The sequence below is a fragment of the Ochotona princeps genome, chromosome 8 (assembly GCF_030435755.1).
Source record: "Ochotona princeps isolate mOchPri1 chromosome 8, mOchPri1.hap1, whole genome shotgun sequence".
Taxonomy (NCBI): Eukaryota; Metazoa; Chordata; class Mammalia; order Lagomorpha; family Ochotonidae; genus Ochotona; species Ochotona princeps.
The window spans coordinates 34,433,868-34,455,273 of NC_080839.1; the positions used below are offsets into that span (position 1 = coordinate 34,433,868).

General features: G+C 40.1%; 1 pseudogene; it reads left to right on the forward strand.

Moving 5' to 3' along the window:
• The first annotated feature begins 11,812 nt into the window (after positions 1-11,812).
• LOC101529427 (small ribosomal subunit protein eS6-like) lies at positions 11,813-18,750 on the forward strand (annotated as a pseudogene).
• The last annotated feature ends 2,656 nt before the right edge of the window (positions 18,751-21,406 follow it).

Here is a 21,406-nt window from a genome sequence, read left to right on the forward strand (position 1 = left end):
GCACCTTTTCTTCTTTCTGGTCTGGGGAAGCAACGAAGTGCTACCGATTTCATGATCATAGGAATGCCTTTCTCTATATCATAACTTATTTTTCTATATTGACTAATGCTCATTTTTATACCAGAACCTGAAAATGTCTCATGTGTTGTCTCTGTACACAACATTGATATAGAGGTCTATATACATGCACTTTTAATCATGATTATTAAAAAATCCTGATGATTATTTTTTCTTGAAATAATGGTAATATAAACCCTGCAAAGATGTGTTTATTCTTTTAAAAATCTTGTATTAATATAAGAAAACAGTTTCATGTGCTTCTTAGATGAAGTTCTAGGAAGGTAATCATACTTCCTTCCAAATCCTTTGATCTACCATGTCTTCCTCCCAGTTCTCTGGTCTAAAATACATGTTCATCACCTGAACTGTATTCATCCGATCTCTTTAGTCACTCTCCTTCTAGCATATGCAGTAAAGAACAGCTCACTCTAAGTGGCCAACCTAACAGATCATTTTCTCTGCTACACTTGGGATACAAAAACTAGCTGGGGAAAGCTTCAAGGTCATCCACAAGTTGGCATCATAACACATTTGCAGTTTGTAACTTTGAGACCTCAATGTCATCCCATAATTCTTAAATTGCACCCTGTAAGTTCCCTTTCCCATGCTTCAACATCTTACCGTGTTCTTCAATTTCCTGTCCCGCAAGAGCTTTCTTCCTAGTTTGTAGAAAAATAAAGACTATGAGGTTTGCGATCTCCTTGTGTTCCCTGTCAGTGTCTTCCCTGCCGCTGCCAGTTTATTTTTATCTGCTATTTTCATTCATTCTTGCTTGTTTGTTCAAACCCTGGGGATGTGATATACTGTGCTAAAACACTGAAGGACACCTGGAATAGAGCCCATGCCATTCTGTATGTTCTTAAGAGAGAAATTTTAAAAAGACGACAAAACTGCAATTAGCCCAAGGACATCCAGAGAACTGTCCTGTGCAGGGGCCAAAACTTGTTTTGATGTCTTTGTTTATTTAAGTAAACCAAACTGTTACTAAAGACTTTGCAAATATATAATACCACAAACAGACTTTTACTCCCTCCTCCTCATGACTGAGTATTTTTATTAGCATTTTCTTTTCTTTTTGTTAACTTAATACAGAAACAAAGGAGGATGTTTGGGACAATTTGGATACTTGTGATGCTTCTCCCTTTCCGTAATTTCCAGGAGTTCAGGAGACATTCTCTCATGGCTCCTGCTTTGCCAAAGCCCAACCCTGGCTATTGTGACCAATGGGGAGTGAACCAGCAAATGGAAGATCTCTTAATTCTCACTTTCTCTCTCTATATATAACCCTACCTTTAAAATAAATATTTTTAAAAACATTCTTACTGTCTTTTTACTTTATTCAGAATTAAGGGAAGTGGTCATTTTAGTTATCTCTCAACTTTTTCTATATTTTTACTCTATTGTTTTTACATCTGGGTAACTCTTATTTCAGGTATTTGCTACTGGTGAATTATATAGTCCTTTGGACTTTCCAGCTTTTTACTTCATTTTTTAAAGATTTATTTATTTTTATCGCAAAGTCAGACACAGAGAGAGAAGGAGACAGAGAGGACTATCTCTGTCTGCTGGTTCACTCTGCAAGCAGCCACAACAGCTGGAGCTGAGCCAAGATTAGGAGCCAGGAGCCTCCTCTGGGTCTCCCATGCGGGTGCAGGGTCCCAAGGCTTTGGGCCATCCTCAACTGCTTTCCCAGGTCACAATCAGGGAACTGGATGAAAAATGGAACAGCTGGGACACAAACCTGTGCCCATATAGGATCTTGGCATATAAAGCCAAGGATTTAGCCACCGGGCTTTCATGCCGAGCCTAGTATTTTACTAGCAATAATAGGTGTTTTGTTCTTCCAGATCTATTTTGGCCTTCATTTTTGTGAAAAAGTCTCCAAACAAAATCTTACACAAAAATTGTGATTTACAAAATGGAAGAAGTATTTTTCGTACTTTCAATCATGGTTCTATAGCTGAGAATGTCTTCAAGTTTTGAAAAATAACTTTAAAAAATATTGGGATATGGTACAAAGTGAAAGTCAAACTAGACACCTTTCCTTTGTTGCCAATTATCCAACAATTTGTCACTGGTAAGTTCTTACCATATGCATTGAATTGGGAAACCCTTTTCATATATCTTATGCATCATAGATTCTATTTTGAGAGATCTCTCTCTGTTCTACCAACCAAGCGTTTAGTCTAGAACTCTATTGCAATATTTTAAAAATGTTTATTTTCATTTACCTGAAAGTGTAGAGAAAGAAGTAGAGAAAATCTCCCTTCTCCTGGTTTATTTCCTAAATGCCTGCAACAGCCAGAGCTGGATCAAGCCAAAGCCAGAAATTCAGAATTCCATTTAGATCTGAATTAAGAATTCAGTTTGGATCTCTTTCCAGGACTGGAACTCACACTCTAATATGGAATGTGGATGTTCCAAACAGTGGCTTAATTTACTGTGCCACCATGGTTGTCATTCTACACTATCTTAATTAGCATAGAATTATATGTTTTCCTATGTTATAAGGTCAATAACCTTTTCTATAAACTTTTGCATCCCAGAATTTATAAAATACTTTTTCTTTGAAAGGCAGTTACAAAGAATGAGGGAAGGATAGAGAGGTCTTCCATCTACTAGTTCATTCCCTAATTGGCTCCAACTGCCAGGGCTGAACCTGACTGAAGCCAGGAGCTTCTTCGTGGACTCCCATGTAGGTGGTAGGAACCCTAGCACTTGGGCCATCTTCCAAGACTTTCCCAGACCCATCAGCAAGTAGTTGGATTGGAAGTGGAGTAACTAGGTCTTGAACCAGTACCCATATGGGATATTGGCAGGCAGTGGCTTGACTCACTATACAACATCAGACACATCCTGCCTTTGAGGCCCTGGGAATAGTGATATTACATTTGATGGTAATTTTTAATATCTTGGAATTTTAGGCAAGTAATTTTTATTTTGATTCTCTAAGAGCTTACTTATTCTAGCCAAGCTGCCATGACGTAGCTTAGCAGCACTGTTAAAAATACCCTAGAATAACTGGATTTCTGCCAATGCCTTTTTGGTTGTTCAATATTTTTCCCGCTTAGGTGTTTCATGGTTTAGTGTTTGTAATTTGACACTTATCAGCAGTTCCCATGTGAGGACTGGTCTTCAACAGGCCAATACCCATCTATAGAGCCAGTCTTCAGAGTTACTCAAGAAGAGGGAAATCACCAGCCAAAGCATAGAAAGAAAATTATTTGATGAGGACAGAAAGGTATGGCCAAAAGTTCCATTAGGTGCCAGAGTTGTCACAACCAGAAGAGTTCAGTGCCTGATGGACCCAAGAAAAAGCCAAGGAAGAAAGAAGAAGAGGGCATGGATTGGCAGTGGATCAAACAAAGAAAAAACAGCCTTGTCTAAGAGTTGGGTGAATTTTCTGAAAATACACTTAAGGATGGGTAAATACAACAGCTTCCAAGAGTATAGGCTGGTAGCAAGGAATTGCCAGTAAGATGCCTATAAGATGTAACCTTGCTTGCTTGTCTTAATCTATTCTGGCTGACTGAACACACAGATATTTTACAAAGGAGAGCAATGTATTTCTTTCTGTTGTGGAGATGGGGAAGCCCCATATCAAGTCCCTGGCAGATTTCCTCTTCAGTGAGAACCTGCTTCCTTGTACATGGAGCATGCTTTCTGTCGTGTCCTCACTCAGCGGCCAGGCAGAACTCTGAATTTGTACTAGTAGGCGAGGCCACTCCCCCTCATCATCTAATCACCCGGGAAAGGAAGAACCCCTCCACTCCCCACTTCATCTCCTCCTAACCCTAACACCTTCAAGAATTAGGTTTCAACCTAAGGAATTTGGGGAGACAAAAGCACTCAAACCATACCCTTGTTCTGCAGTGAAGAACTTTGTGGGAAAAAGAAGATTCATCCATATTCAATTACTTCTTTTGAATAGAGAAGGAAGGTGGGAAATGTCTCCATTTTGAAGTCAACCAGCTACAAATTCTGTTTTGCTTGAAGCTGTCATCTTTATTTCCATTTGTTTATCAATATTTCTTTTACTTTATGTTTGGAATTTTGCTATTTCAGAGTTTCCCACTTGTGAGTCTTTGCTTTTTAACTAAAATAATTTCCATACGCGGTGGAGTGAAGCGCAGCTGCGCAGTAAAGGCGTGTGCGCCCTTGCCCGCACGCGGGGTCCCTGCTAGGAGGAGTCCCTGCGGCCAGGTGCAGAGGCTCTGCATGCCCACCTGCGGGTGAAAGTGAGGGCAGCGAGTGTGTCTTCTCCATTCTACTCTTCTTTGATGTTATGGCTGGAGGTCAACGCCCAGGGGAACGTTTGAAATCCCAGCTTACAAGGGAGTCCCAACGTCTAAACTGCCTGAATGATCTAATGTGGCAACCTCCTTGTCCCTTGCCACTAACACATACATGCCATTGGATTGTTTTATGAGCAAACCTAGAATTTATTATGAAAAACCAGTACTACCTTAACTTGCAGGATTGTTCAGCTTTTATTATTGATATGTTTCTCTGCTGTTTATTTTTCATTTCATGTTTATCGCAAAGCTCAGTTTTGATACAAGCTGTATTTTGTATTTTTCAATCAGTTGAGAAACAGCAACTTTTAAAATATACTATTTGTCCTAAAGCTAAAACTTTATTTATCTTACCATCAAAATTAAAATAACGAGAGTGATGACTCTTTTTCTGGAAAATAAGCAACCAACACTCTTTTCCTTTCTTTAGCTTTTGCTATTTGGACCTGGAGATACAATTACTATTATTTGTTTTAAGGTTTCTTTCATTTCCTCACACTTTATTCTAACTTTAACCGTAGTGTCATTATCAGCCATTCCCCGATTGGTTTTCTTTCCTCCATTTACTTTAATACCTTTCGCTGATTAGGTTCTCACGTCTCATCCCAGACTGATTGGCACACAATTCACCACTGAATTACCTTTCAGTGAGAAGGAGAGCATCTTTATGTAACCTTTTCCTGTGCCTTTGGTATCTGAGAATGCCTTTCAGGTGTCACTTCACATAAGCAACAACCAAATTGTTCATAAAATTGTAAGAACATTTCCTCCTGAAATTTCTGTAAAAATTTCAATTGTATAATAATAACTGTTATTATTATTATTTTGCAGAGGCCAACCTAATTTTGATTATTTCCAAAAGACAATGTGTATGCAAGAGTCTTTATGTGTGCATGTTTGTAACAATTTCTTACAAGATTCCTTTTTTAATCAAAAAACTTAAAATTTTCCTTGACTCTCCCTAAGGGCTAGTCTTTGTTTCTAGTTTTTGCTTGCTAGATGTATAGCGCTGTCAAGTTTTAGCTTTTTTTTTTTTAACATTTTATTATTATTGTTATCATTTTATGATATAGTTCCATAGGTTCCTGGCATTTCCCTTATACCCTTCCCAATCCCTCCCTCCCCCACTTAGTTCCTCTATATCATTACTAAAATATAGTTCTTCATACACAGTCATATGTCCATCATTGCGGGCATGGACAATGGCAGAGAGTCCAGCATCCTATTGTCAAGGTATAGCACACAGTTTCATTGCAAGTCCATCTTTGTCTGGAAGTAGAAATGCATACTACATTGTATCCTCACATCTGGATATTAGTCTACATTTCACAGCTAATGTACATCCCCCTCAAATGAAAAGTCATAATACAAAATCAACAATAAAAAGAAAAATAGAAATTTACAATACCATGAAGTTAAATGACACGTTACATTTAGAGCTTGAAGTTGTTTTCTGTTATATCTTTGCTTATTGTTTCTGATTTGTTTGCTCTGTTCTGTAAGTATTTATCCTAATTCACATCTCTCTTTGCATCATCACTCAGATGGCTGGGAAATTTTCTCAGATTTTTTTTGTGTCTTTGATTTTACTTTTGAAGTCTTAAGCCTTATTTTCGTTTTCTGCTTTTAGTAAAGCTAATTCACTTTTATTTTTTTAAAAAAAAACTACTTTTATTTGAAAGGCAGATTTTTATATAGAGAGAAGGATACAGAGAGGTATTCTGTCTGCTGGTTTACATGCTAAATGGCCACATAGCTGGAGCTGAGCTTATCTAAAGCCAGAAGCCAAGAGCTTCTTCCAGGACTCCCACTTTGGTGCAGGGGCCCAAGGGCTTGGACCAAACTCGTTGTTTTCCCAGAAGAGAGAGCTAGAATAGAAGTAGAACAGTCAGGGCATGAAGTGGTACCCATGCGGTATATTGGAGATTGCAGGTGGAGGACTAGCATATTGTGCCACCACACCACCCCTGTTAATTAGATTTTCTCAGTGTATCTTTTAACTTATTCTGCTCTCTACCCATCTTGTCCTGACAATATCAGAAGGATGGGTTGGTTCTCTGTGGTCCAGAAGGCAGGGTGGAAGTTTAGGCTCCCTGCACAGCCTTTGACTGCAGAGAAGATGTGTGGTTAGATGCTGCCTATGGTGTTTGTTGAAGCAAAGCTGTTACTGTCTAAAAATTTCTGTACTGCCAGGCTATTCCTTTCCTTTCAGAAAAGACAAAACAAGCTTCTTGGGACTTGATGGCCAATGCCCATTGGCATTTCCCAATATTTCCCCAGCACACAGTCCTGAATGCATAAGGCATAAAGAAAACTCACCGTGTATGATTCTTGGAGCACAGGGTTCCTGGCCTGTTACTCTGAATTAACTTCTCTGAATTGTTACTCTTTACATGCTTGTTTTGTATATGAATATAATGTCCAGGGGTTTTAGCTGAACTTAGGAAAATAGAAAACAGTCTCTCCACTCCACATTTCAAAAGGGCATTGAAATATATTCAATTTTCCCCATTTTCAAGTCAAATCATAATTACTTGGGTTTTTCAAAGAATGGCCCAAGTTTTTAGTTTGGCTCTACTTTAACCTGTCAGGTACACAGGGGAAGTCAGGTCACCTCTACAAAATGTATTAGAATATTTGATACTTAAATTCTATAGTTAATTTCAAAATCATTTTTGCTGCTTTCCTTGCACTATAGCATTTGATTCATTTGTCTTTCAAAGGACTAGTAAACCTTAATTTGCTTTAGCAGCCTTGAATGGATTTTTATTGTTTCATACTACTGCCTTTCAACTCATGTAATTTGAAAACTAAATGCAAACTGTAAAACTCAATCATTCTGGTAGTATTCCTTTAATATCAATTTTTATATAATTAGCCTGCAAACTGTGTTCTATTACTAACAATTAATCTGGAGCACTTTGAGGGACAATACTAATTTCACACTTAGCAGCATTTAAAAAGAAGGTGGTGCAAGCAGCAGAGGGAAAATGGCCCTCCCTAAGGAGCATGCTTTCTTATCAGTGACAGAGAATGAAAGTGCTTTCTCATTGCATCCACTGTAAGGGCCCACATTTTCTTTAACTCCAGATCCATAGAATCATGTCACAAACACACAAGCAGAACCACACATGTGTTAATTACAGTTTTCAGTAAGATGACCAAGCTTTTATAAAAGATCCTGTTCTTTTGACAGTTTTCTTGAGTTAGTATTTTTATCAGTGCTATATGGTTAATTGCTCCACTGAGGCTGAGTGAGAAGTCAAACAATGGAATCATACTAGGACAAGGAATGAGAACAGAAACTAAAGGTAGATCAAAGAAAATTTTTATTATACAAGAGATTAGCTTAGAAATAAAAAAAAAATACTGGACCCAACACGGCAGCCTAGCAGCTAAAGTCCTGACTTGACGTGTCACAATCACAAATGGGCCTCTGTTCATACCCCAGCAGCCTCACTTCCCATCCAGCTCCCTGCTTGTGGCCTGGGAAAGCAGTCAAGGATGGAGCAAAGCCTTGGGACCCGGCAACCACATGGGAAACCCAGAAGAGTCTCTGAGCTCCTGGCTTCAGATTGGCTCAGCTCCAGCCATGGTGGCCACTTGGGGAAGGAATCAATGGATGGATCTTCTTTTCTGTCTCTGCTTCTCTCTGTATATCTTACTTTCCAATAAGAAATAAAATAAATTTAAAAAATTTACGAAAACCAGTGTGTATAGATAGTGCTCAATACATGTAATCATGCTATATGATTCTTTGAGTATATTACTGATTTTGTTTATATAATGGTGCAAATTTCCAATGGACAAATTATTGACAAATTGACAAATTATTGTTAATTAGTGATTATACGGTACATAAATACTTTCTGCTAATTCCTTTTAAAATTATTAATTATTTTATTATGGTGATTTTTACATTGTTGATTAGGGTGATTATGGTCAAAGGCCAAAGGAAGGTGGGTGAGATCACCATTTCCACATCCTCCTTTTTCCTTCCTGTATCCGGGGGAAAGGGGAGAAACAAGCAGAGAATCCACACCCAGCATTCCAAACACCTCTACACCCCGCTGGAGGGCAGCCACCTGACGCCACCCCAGAGTCCCCGATGTGATGTAGGACATGCTCTGAGGGTCCTCCTTAGGAGGTGTCAAGGGTTGAACAATTTCGATTTATTGCCAATCTCACCACTCCAAACACAATGGAATATCTTCAGAATCCACTGGTTCCCACACTACAATCCTGGAGTCTCCATTTGCTCAGTTATTCACCACCAACAATTGGCTGGGGTCGTTGATCAATTTGTTCTGTCCTCCATCCTCTGTTGTGGTGCCAGGTGTCCTCTGAAGACTCCAATGTATGGCCATATCCTCCATGTGCATCTGGGTATGCTGCCCACTGCTCCGTCTAAGCCACTGAGGAGGCCCAGCTCTGACACATGCACTCCAAGGTCAGACCTTGGAACCTGCAATTCCCTCCATGGTTGGGTTGTGAGTCCAGCAATTCAGTTCGGGGGATCCCCACAGAAACTTCATCTGAGGTGATCCCAGACCTGAATCTTGTGTGTGCTTGCCAATACAGGCACCAGCACAGTCTGTAGCCCCAATCAGCTTATGCACATGCTGGTGTTTGCAATTGCTGGCACAGTTCTGTCTCCCAGCCCTGTCTTCTACACAAACCAATGGTTGCTGCAGCCCAGCCTGATCCTGTGCACCAACACTTGGCCTTCACGTACACCAATGGGAGCTGCCACCTAGTCAAGTGACCTGCAATAACCCCCACCAGGCCTGTCCCCTGCCCTGGTTCCTATGCTTGCCAGTATGTATAGTAGACTGGTCCAGTCTGTCCCATATCCCATTCAGCTCTCCTACATGTCAATGGCTATTGTAACCTAGTTCAACCCAACCAGCCCCACTATCCAGCCCACACAAGTGCTGAGGGTGCCACTAGTCTAGTCATGTATGCCTCAGTCCTGGTTCTCATGCTCACCAGTGTGAAAGGCAACCCAAAAGGGAGGTACGCACTATCCCCACTGGGCCCATTCCCACTCCCAGATCTTTTACTCTCCAGGTGGTTCTGCAGTTTACCTTGACAGAATTTGCATCACCATCAGCCCCCGTGCCAACATTTGCTATCTGATGCTGTGGCAAAGCCCAACGAACCAACACTCACTCCAAATATGCATGCACCAATAGGAACAGTCAACCCAGTCTGGCTTTCCCCTGATCCAGCTCACATGAGGCCAAAAGGTGTTATAGCCCTGTCCAGGATGGTCTGTCCCCAATTCCTATTCATGCTCTCCAGTGGGTTAGTGGTCCAGCAGGGTGTCCTCCACATCCTACATACTGGGTCATACCCCCCCGCCCCATGTCTCACTTGTGCTGGTGGTGCTAAGGCCCAGACTGGCATGGCCTGCATCACCACAGCATTTGCCAGAGGTGTGGTAACCTGGCTAGGCCCAGCCCACAACCAATTCCAATTCAATCTGGCGAGTACTGCAGCCAGGCTTAGCCCAACCAGGCCCCAGTCATTGCCCTTATGTGAACTGGCTTGTGTTGTAACACAACCTGACCTGACACATACTCCATTCTGGTGTTCAGATTCACCAGCAGATGATATGTACTGGTCCAGTCTGGTTCGCCCCTGAACTATGCCACATGCATGCCATTGGGTACAATTACTTGGCCTGGTCCAGGCTGCTCCTTATCATGATTCTTGTGCTCACCTACAGGGACTGTGTCCCAACAGGGTAGCTCCCAAACTCTTCCATCAGAACCACTCCAGTGCCAGATCTCATGCCCGTCTGTGGGTCCATGAGCCAGCCCTCCTTAGTCCACCTCCTGTCATAGCAGGAACAGTGGCCTTTCCTGACTGGCCTAAAATCCATTCCAGCTTTTACTGTTGGGTGTTACAGCCTAGACAAGCCTGGTCCACACTCAGACACAGCTCACATATGGTTCTGCAGGGGCAGAGACCTAGCAAGGCCTGTCCTATGCCTACCGTGGTTCTCACGAGCACTAGTGAGTGCTGGAATCTAGCCAAGTTTGGCACACCCCACATCCAGTCCAGCACACATGTGCCAAGAGACATTGTAGCCATGCCCAGACTAGACAGCAGCCCCAACTCTGGCCTTCACACTCAACAGTGGGAACCACAACCCAGCCAGGGTGTCCCCTTTGCTGCCAAACCAGGCCTGTTCACAACCATAGATCTTGCAAGTGCCAGTGGTTGCTTTGACCCAGCTTGGCCTAGCCCCTCCCGTATCTTGGCCTTTGCCTTTGCTTGCTGTAGACTGGCCTGACCCAACCTGCCCCAGTCCCTACTCTTACTGGAGGATGCTATAACCTGGTCCTGCTCAGTCTGCTCCCATCCCTGGCTCATGCAAACTGGTAGGGTTAACAACCTAGCCCAGCATGACATGTGCTCCAGCCTGGTTTGCACTTGCTGATGAGCTAAGGTTTGCTTGGCACTGCCCTGTCCAATCCCATCCAAAGACAGTCCACACATTAGCCAACAGTTGGAGCTACCTTGTCCAGCCTACCCGACTACCAGGTCTGTACCACATACTCACCAGCAGGAGTTATGACCCACTAGGGGAGTTTCCCGAGTTCCCCCACTTGGCCCACTCCCAGACCCAGATCTCATGCATGCCAGTGGGTATTAGGCCCTTGTCCTGCATTGCTTGCTCCTTCATCTTGGCCTACTATGAGCTGATAGATGTTGTGGCCAGGCCTGCCCCACCCCACACCCTGCTTTAGGATGCACATGTGGGTGCTCTAGCCTGGACCTGCTAAGACTGTTCTCAGTCCCTGTACCCGTGAGTGATGCCAGCTTCCATGGTCACAACTAGCTCAGCCCATCACCACTCAAATTCTTGAGCTAACCAATAGGACTTGCATTTCCACAGGGTTTGGCCCACAAATCCCCCACAGATTATACCCCAGACCTGGTTCTCTTGTGAGATTAGTGTCATGGCTATGCCTAATGTAACCCGTCTTGTGTTCTGACATTCAATCAGGTACTAGGATCTAGTCCTGCTAGTCCAGCCCACAGCCCTAGCTTTCATGTGGTGGTCAGCAATGTCCCATGTTACCAAGCCCATTCCAGGTTCCCATGTGGACTGGTACATGAGTCTGACCCATGCAGATGTTCCAGTGTCTCCCCTCCAAACCACCAGGTCTCAGTCCCCTCGCTTACCTGCCAGTACAGTGACCTGTCATTGTTGAGGATTCATTCCTCACCTACATGTACCGTGGCCTTATCCCTGGATGTCCCTAGGCAGTAATTCTAGACCCCAAGACCCCAGAGCTTGCTGCCAGGCAACCAACGGCCAGATCCCAGCTCGTTGTCGCTTTGGCCACTCTCAAGCCCAGGATTCACCGACTGCTATCAGTGCATGGGGCGTCAGGATCCCCAGCAGGAAGCCTGGCCTGGCACGGGTTCTCGGAGCCACAGCCATGTGGTCTCACGGCTTGGAGATTCAGATAACAGCACCTCTGCGCAGACTTGGCACACTGCCCATCAACATGGCAGCATTTCCAGAGATCCACCCGCAGAATGATCGCTGTGATCAGAGGAAATTCTCAAGCCCCTGGCTAGCATAAGCCCAGGATTTGCCCACGGTTTGGCAGGGGTGGACAGGGACCTAGGATCCCCAGCAGACAGTGGACTGGCATTAATTTATTCAGATTCATTCAGTTCATTCAGATTCAGATACCATTACCTCTGAGCCTCTTCTAATTCTTGCTATTTGAAGACATTATCACATTTGAATCAATGAAAATAATTTTTACAATATTTTACTTATAGTAGAAGCAAAATTTCTATGAATAATGCAAAGTTTGACTTACTGTTATTAAAATGTAACTAATACATTGTAAATTACATGTCAGTTGTTTAGTAAAAATAGTACACAAGAATCTGCTTATTTTGGGATATGACTACTTAAAGCTTTTAGATGTTTCTTGTTAGTCACTGGTTGATAAAGAGTTGTAGCAAATTTTAATATTTTCAACTCCTAGATATGTAAATTGATGAGTACATTACACATTTTTACAATTGTAAGAATCATTTATAGTGCAAAGTGGCATGGCTCCACGTTCTGATCAGTGGCCCTGGGAACCCAGATTTGCACATTTTAAGTTTGAATAATTCCCGGTATGACCACAAACATAGTACCTTGATTTCCCTGTATCTTAGAGCATTCATCTATAAAATGAGTGCAACAATTTCCTTTCTGTACTTGACATGATGAATAATTAGGAAACGGTGACTTTAAATTAAGTATCACCATAGATGTACCATAGAAAAGATCAATATAAGGCCTGAGAGTTTGTGAGTTTAATAAGCAGTAAGTGTTGCATCATTTACATAAGAGAAACGGCCCACCATTATGAATACTATGGAAGTCACCATCCCTCTAACTTAGAAATTTTATCAGTATGCATGTCACATAACCAATAAGGAGTTTGTAACAGTTATCATCTGATAGCCATCCGCACTACTGTGGATATTCTTTGTTAAATGAGTTTTATTCCTTATTCTGTGTTGTCTTCAGAGCCTTAAATATTTCTGCCAAGTAGGTGATAATGCATTCTGGAGGGTTTTAGTGTATACAGTCCTCAAAGAAAACTTTTTCCCACTCTTCTTAACAATACTTCCATTTGTACTGGGCACTTAAAGTTTATGGTAGGAGAACAGAAATTATACAAGAGAACTCAATTTTAAAGTAGAGCATAACATAAAACCCTACTCAAATACACAGTAATTCATGGTAGAGTGTAGATCTATATTTTTAAACTTGCCTAGTTGTCCCACATGTTAAATGATATACTGCATTGTGGGTCACAGAATACATAGATGCAAGCAGTGAACTGATGATGGAATTTGAACCTTTTAACTTTTCCATAGATTGAAACATCCATCTTTTAAGTTTAATAAATAGCTCTGCAACATTGAATTTCAGCGGGGAGACCATTCACCAGTTATGTAGCAATACAGTTTTAAGGTCTAGTGTCTTCCCAAGCCTCCCTTGCATTGTGAAGCCAATATTCAGAAAGATCGTGCAAACTAACACCTGCTAAACATAAGTCACATGCAGAAATCTCCAACTGGACAACTTCGGGAAGATATAATAGACCAAATCCATGAAGAATCTTACAATGAATTAAAAAAACCCTTAAACTGGATCCTATCATCTGAGAAGGAGTCGGCATACTGTCTTACAGAGGACTGTAATGTGGGAATTAGTCTGAATGCCAAATCCCTTGCAGAAGTCACATTTAAAAAGAGGAAGAGGGAGAGGAATAAACTGGTTGATAATAAGCACACGTAGGGAACCTGACAAGGAAAATGTAGTAGCAAAATAACACACAAAAACGAACTAATATTTTACACAATATTCTCTTTCTTCTGTTTCTCTCAGCAAGCCTGACAGAAAGTAGTAATGTCTGACTAGTCACAAACTTAATAGCAGATGCCAGTTTGAACAGGTGCAAAAACAAAGAATAGAACAACTCCATTTGGAACATCAGCTCTCTGTTTGATGTAGCTCCTCATAAGCTTTGTGGAAACCCACCTACTAGGCTTCCTGTTGCTATTTCCCTAACTAAGAGTTTTATAAATATAGCATCCAATCTTAGTCAAGGAAAAGGATTAAACAGAAGAATGACCAATTAGTTTATCTGGGACCTAGTTTAATTCCAACAGTTCACCATTCGAGATGATAGGAAGTGCTGAAATTATGAGATCACCATGTATGGAAATATAACTGTTATTTACAATCACCACAGCATTACAGAGTGCTACAACATTAACATTCTTTCACTGGTGAAAGAGAGTGGAAATTGGCATTGCCAGTTATCAATCTTAAATGCATGATCAATCAGTATTAGAGTCTCAAACAAACAGGCGACTTATTCTATACAGTCAGTTGGCAAATTGGTTGCAGGCAGACAGAGGAACACAATATCCCTCCTCCATGGGTGGTCTCTGTTTCATTAGGTTTCCAATTGATGTTGCCACACAGTAATCCAAAAATGTGTGATGGGAACATCACTCTCATTTTTCATTAACACTCCTTCGCAAATGTATTGGAGGCAGGTACAAAACAAAGATTTTGTCAGGCTTACTTTTATCCTTTTGGAAACTACTGTGTATCCAACATCACTGCTGGGTGCTTTGTTTCTCCTCATTTAGACTCTGTGGTGACTCATCACTGTCTGATATAATCAACTTCCTTAAGGATGCTGTGGAATTGGTGGGAGACCTGCTAAGCTTTCAAAGACGAGTGATTTAGGAAAATCAGCTTATATACAATAATGAATAGTAACATGGCCACTGAAGCTAGATGGATAAGAAAAAAACAGAAATGAAACCTATTGTTTTTAGGAAACCTACCAGAGATGTGTAAGGCATGGGATTTCTGTAGAGATCTTAGAGATCATTCTGACTGAATTCCTCATTTTCATTTCGTAAATGAGAGATTGTGGCTCACACTGGCTGGGACTTACCCATAGCAATGCAATTATTGGTGACAGCTAAGACCAGAAAGCAGTACCTTTGATTTCTGCTCTCTTCAGTGCAGTCTGTTACATGTGGGTGCAGATAATGATCAAGAACTACAAAATTCACATCACCTGCTTCTTTAAGCCTGCATTAAGTTATGTCAAGATATTATCTACAATATTTCCCTTTATAGCTTTTGGAGAAAATTTCAGCAGTGTGTTCTGAGTAGCAGTCAGTTGGCACGTTTAAAGCACTCTGTATTTCTAGTTCATTTCCTGATGGAAGGTACATTATCTCTTCCTCCTCAAATCCCCTACCACCAGTATCCACGTTATTATTTGTGTGGCAGCTTGCCCTTAGTCCCCATCTTCTGAAGGACATGGCCCCACCCTGTGTTGATGATTTCTAGAAGGCTCAGCCTCTTGATATATGAAGATATCTCCCTGATGACCAGCCCTGTTTGACCACTGGCATTCCTGGCACTTGCATTCTTTCACAGGGTTGGCTTCTTTGATTACAGTATTTTCTGAAGAAATGAAGAATATCAGTGCACAGGGCCAACCTGCAAGCTAACTCTGGCTGGCTGCAGGGTGCCACCCTTTTGTCCTCTGCTTCTTTAAGCCAAACACTTATTCCCTGTGCTATGGAGGAGTTCTTGCTCCAGCAAGTGAAGGATCACCCTGACTCCATTGTAGGCTTGGACATATGGGAGTGCTTCAACAAGCTCACCGGAAGTTGGAATTAAAAGATGTTTACTTTGGTCCACAAAAGTTTGAAATCCATAAAGTTTTAAATCTCATATTCATTTTCCATGAACTTTCTGAAGACTATTCATATACATAGAATACTGAATTGTGAGTTTAAATTTGTTTTTTTTTTGCTCAAGATTATTTGTCTAGCTACTTTAAAGGCTAAAATAATCATTCTGAATATGAATCTTAAAGGAAAGTATGAGTGATTTCAACTTATTTAAAATTCTTCAAAACACTTCATATTTTCTATGTATAAATACAGGATACTGCTACATATTACAAAGTTGGTGAAATTTTTCCAGTAAGTGTTGCATTTATTCATTTTACCAAGCAATGTTAAAAGTCAAATCATACTAACAATGGTTATGCTCTTTTCTAATGTTTAATTCTTACCATGAAACACGTAGTTGTTTTATATGGCATCTCAAAGGGCTCAGCTGCTTCAAGATGAAGTTGAACATCTCTTTCCTAATGACTGGTTGCGAAAAAACTTACTGAGGTGAATGAGTTACGTAAATTTCGCATTTTTATGAGAGGTATAATGACAAACAAGGCTTCCCCATGAAGCAAGGAGTCTTGACCCATGGCCAGGTTTGCCTGCTGCTGAGTAAGGAGCACTGCTGTTACAGGCTGTGCAGAACTGGAGAAAGAAAAGTGCAAATCTGTTCGGGGCTGCACTGTTGATGCCAACTTCAGTGTTCTCAACATGATTAATATAAAATAAGGAGAGAAAGGCATTCCTGTATTGACTGATACCACAGTGTTTAATCACTTGGGTTCTGACAGGGCCTGCAGATTCTGCAAACTTTTAGAACTCTCTAAAGATGATGTACACCAGCATGCTGTAAGAAAGCCTCTAAACAAAGAAGGTAAGAAACCTAGGACCCAAACACTCAAGATTCAGCATCTTGTCACTTCACAAGTCTTCCAGCACAAATGCCAGCACATTGCTCTGAAGAAACACTGTAACAAGGAAGTGGCTGCAGAATATGCTAAACTTTTGACCAAGAGGATGGAGGCCAAAGAAAAATGCCAAGAACAGAGTGTTAAGAAACATGGGATGTCTTCTCTGAGAGCATCTACTTCTAAATCAGTCCAGTCAAAAATAATGTTTAAGAAACACAAATATGGGGCCTGGCGCCATGGTCTAGCAGCTAAAGTCCTTTCCTTGAACGCCCCGGGATTCCATATGGGCGTCGGTTCTAATCCCGGCAGCTCCACTTCCTATCCAGCTCCCTGCTTGTGGCCTGGGAAAGCAGTCGAGGACGGCCCAAAGCTTTGGAACCCTGCACCTGTGTGGGAGACCCAGAAGAGGTTCCAGGTTCCCGGCTTCGGAATGGCGCAGCACCAGCCATTGCGCTCACTTGGGGAGTGAATCATCGGACGGAAGATCTTCCTCTCTATCTCTCCTCTCTGTATATCTGACTTTGTAATAAAAAATAAATAAATCTAAAAAAACCCCACAAATATGGTTATACTTAAAATTAGGGAAAAAAAGAGCATTATACAGGTAATAGCAGCAAGTAAAGGGGAAAAGAGTAGATTTTGTTTGTGTTATATTAATTGAAGTCATATACTTAACCATACCCTATTTCCTACAGTAAGTATAAGTGAGAACATAGTGATAAACTAATCAAAACAAAGGATAAGTATTCAAAATGAATCACATTGTCTCCAGATATGTTAATTTCATGAGTAAAATTCAGCTATTTTAAAGTCTGTTGCAAGTATCAGTAAAACTAAACAAGTTAAATAATAATTTGATAAATTAGAAATACATGTAATAGATATTTAATTTCTTTCCATTGATTCATGTCATTGCAAAAATTGTTTTTTATGTGATTGATGGGATAATTTAATGTTATTTGTCATTATGCCATTGTGTTTAAGTCCTAGATGTATGCTTTTGAATTTACTGTCCTGGTTTTATTCTCACATCACTGTTTCAGGATAATTTTCAAAGAATGCCATTTTGCTCATGCTCTTTCATTCAGTGAAAGATCGTGAGGAGTCCCACCAGGTTGTGCTTGGTGTGGATGAAATCCTCTCCTCTCATTGGTGGGACTCTCTTAGTGAGGTTGTTTCTTTCAAGAACCTTTATTATCTCCAGGCTGAGTCATTTGGAAGTAGGTCTAATGTAGGGACTTTAACTTTTTGATTTCTGTATTGGCTATGATGCTAGAGATGATTAAAAAAAATCAGGAAATGAGCTTGGAATTTAAATATTCAAATAATGGAATTTTAGGCAAGGTTTTTAAGTTATCATGAGGAAAGTATGTAATTTGCCACAGATGATCTATGTCCTGTGGCAATGGTAAAACTGAAAAATAAACATATTAAGAATGAAAAGTTAGAGCATCAGTTAGTACCTGCAATGCTGTAAATAATATAAAACCAAATTTTAAAATGTTTAATTGATACAGCAGATTATTCTAACCAGGAAGATGAAGAGAGAGGGCAAATTTCAGGGTAGTTGTTCTCAAGTCTTCAGTAAGCTCTAAGGAATCAACATTTTCCTTCCTCTGTAGTCAATTCTCTGTAAGTTACAGTAACACCTCAACCTATGACTGCGTCTTCTGTGGTGAGGTAACAGCTGCTGGCTCTAACACTGTTCCAAGCCTCTTTTTGAATTCATGCGATGAAAACTTTTCAGGAAAGTTAATGGCATTTTCCTGGGACTGTGAGTAGGGTCAACTTTCCATAGAGTTACAAATTATGAGCATAAATTCTGGTTTCTGATAGAATGAAGGATCTGAGTAGGTAACTAATATTTGTGTACCTTAGAATGAGACAGACTGGATTTGGCAAATACCAATGAAATGTAATCGGCTCCTTACCCACCATTTTATTTAGGGAAATTATAAAAAATCCATAAGTTTTAGTCTTGGCATATTAAAAGACTTATGATCATAATAACAGGAGATATATAAATTAATCCTACAAAACATGAAGTTTGGAGGAAGTGCAGAGTAAAACTTTTTTTTTTAGCTGCTATATTAAGAGAAAGTATGTGAAACACTTTCTATTCCTTCAGGTGTCATTTGAAATTTTTATACCCCAAAATCCATCTTGATGATTTTGTTTACTTTTCTCCTTTTTAGGCTGTGATAAAAGCTGGGAATTCTCTCAAAGACTAACAACCAGAGCTGCCTGGTCGATGAGAAGGGCTTTGGATCCAATAAGACCCTGAAGCAAAGCTTCAAAATCAAAGATTCAGGAGCAATATGAATTTGCGTTTCAGATCCTTCTGCCTTTAGCAGCAGCATATGTGTTATGTTCAGTTGACTTATAAACACTGTGAAGCAATACTCTTTTACAACCTCTAATGGCATTAGCATTGTATATTTTATAATGTAACGGTAGACAGAACATTGCTGTATTTTATTGAAGCTATGACTCTTAGAACTTGAACATTTATTTCATCTACATAATCAAGTATTTACTGCGTACTTCTGTCATACCTAGTGAGCATGTTGTCACAAGATAAAAACAGAAAGAATTAAGTCCCTTTCTTCACAGCTTCTTATATCTCATCCTATGCAAGAAATATGATATGATGCTCTGAGGAGTTGTCAGCTTATTTTTGGAATATGGTTTCTTTGATTAAGATGATTTTGCCAAAATGAGTTAAAGCTGTCAGGAATTGTCATTAAACATTTTTTAAAAAATTAATTCACTGTAATCCTCCACTCTCAAAATAAAGGAGTTGATTTCACATATCCTATTGAATATAAGACATTCCAGTCTGTATTTCCAAGAAGTTGGAGTTGGGTTCAGCCTGTAGTGACTGCATTTTATAAAATGTTCTTACGTGTTCAAAATCAGTAGCTAGGGGAAACCTAGTTTCTCCCTCTGCCAGACAAAAGGTCAATGGTGGGAATGAAAGTAGAAGGCATTTGTGAATAGTGTTCCTCTCTGTGCTTAGGGAATGCATGTACATTTCTGCAGCAAAGGAGAAAATTAAAGGAAAATAGTCTCTTCAAAAGTCTTTGAATTTCCTGTATTCACATAGAAACCAACATTGCTAACATTTTCAGCTGGGGTAGGCTGTCTCTTTATAAGTTTTGTTTTGAGGAAGAGCTATGAGTTTCAGTAAAATGTATTAAAAGAAGTAAAATTTTAAGAAGAAAAAAATAATGGTTACAGTAGCACAGATTTCTAAATTATTTCCATCTCCATCTTTTCTTTTATAAATGTCTTTAGATAACCATTTACATTTGCAAGATGCTCCTTTACTTACCAATCTAAGTAGACAACTACAGTTCTAACTTGTCTTAACACCTCACTATTCCAGTTTCTATTCAGCTCCTTTGTGGTTTTTATGAATGCCCTTGTTTAATTAATGGTACAAATGGTGGAATCTGAAGTCTCAAATTATTAGTCAAAGTCACTGGGTTATCTCCTTAAAAACTGATCAGATGGGCTTTCTTTCTTCCATCCTATTATAGAAGGTTTTTGTAAACTAGTGGTATAAACGATTATTTTTAGTTAAGAGAAGCCCCAGGAAAGATTAAAAAAAATGGATATAAAGACATTCCAGTTCTTGATCTTATCTTTTTCTCATCTCAACCTTTACAGAATCTTGCTGGAAGAACACAAGGAAAGGCAGGAAGGCTTCTTACAGATCTTTGAGACCTCCTTCCACTCAAATCCCAGGGGAGCTAGAACGCTATACCTCTGTGGTTCAAAAAGTCTTTGGACCAGAAAAGGGGCCTTTATCTGCCAACATTTCAAACATATTCAATCAAATATTGATCTAGAAAATCAGCTACTTTTTCCTCTAGCAAAGAGGTTAAATTAGTACTACCTACTGAAGGCCTACACATGGTCCTCAGGAAGATAATGATGATACCCTAGGCTATTCCTAGGATCAAAAGTTTGTATGGACACCAAACTGATTTAACATTTTCTATAATGCATGGAGACAAAGGGTGAAAGATCTGCTTGCCAATAGTAAAGTGCTGGAGATTATCTCATGTGGCGAGTCCTTGCATCGAGAAGCCAGTTTATGGTTTTCAAATCCATCTCATCTCTGAAAATAAAAGGAATGGAACATGGCCTGTTTCACCTCACTGAAAGGTTTTCATCACCAGAAATAGCTGATTCCTCTTATTCAGGGTGAGAGTGGCACACGTTCCTCTGACTCATAAACAATCCTTTCTACTGTGACCTGTTTCCAAGAAGTACCTAGTGGTATGTTATTAAAGAGCAGGAAGCTTGCCTGCTTATTCTTCAACATGTAAGAGATTGTCAAGCTGCTAAAAAGCTTTTCAAATTCTAACCCATTTGGAATTTCGAGCTTAATTTGGGAATATTGCTTTCTAGGTGGTGTGTGCTACAAAAGGTAATCCTTTGCCTCCATAGGCTACACAATAGGGATGGCCCAATGATAATCAGAAATTTTAAGTGGTAGTGAAGGTTTTCTTTTCCTTTGTGCCTATGATTTATTTATAACTCATCTGTACACTATTACAACATGATTTCTGTTTGAATTAGATTCTACTTAACTGAGGAAACAACAATGGATTACGTAGCTTGCAGATTGTATATACTCAGAGTTTTCATGGGTTAATAAAACTAGAGAAACAAAACATCATTCTTCCTTCTTTGAATATTATTAATGACCACCATGGCTGTCAGTATTGTGAACCTACTAACTGAAAGTCAGTGTTGTAGAGACCAGACAGGTGAACAGCCACATACTAAGCAAAACTTATTTTTGCGGATGATTAGATTGTTAATCATTTGACAGAAAGCATAGATTCTTGGGTGAGAAAGGTTGTGTTTTAGAGA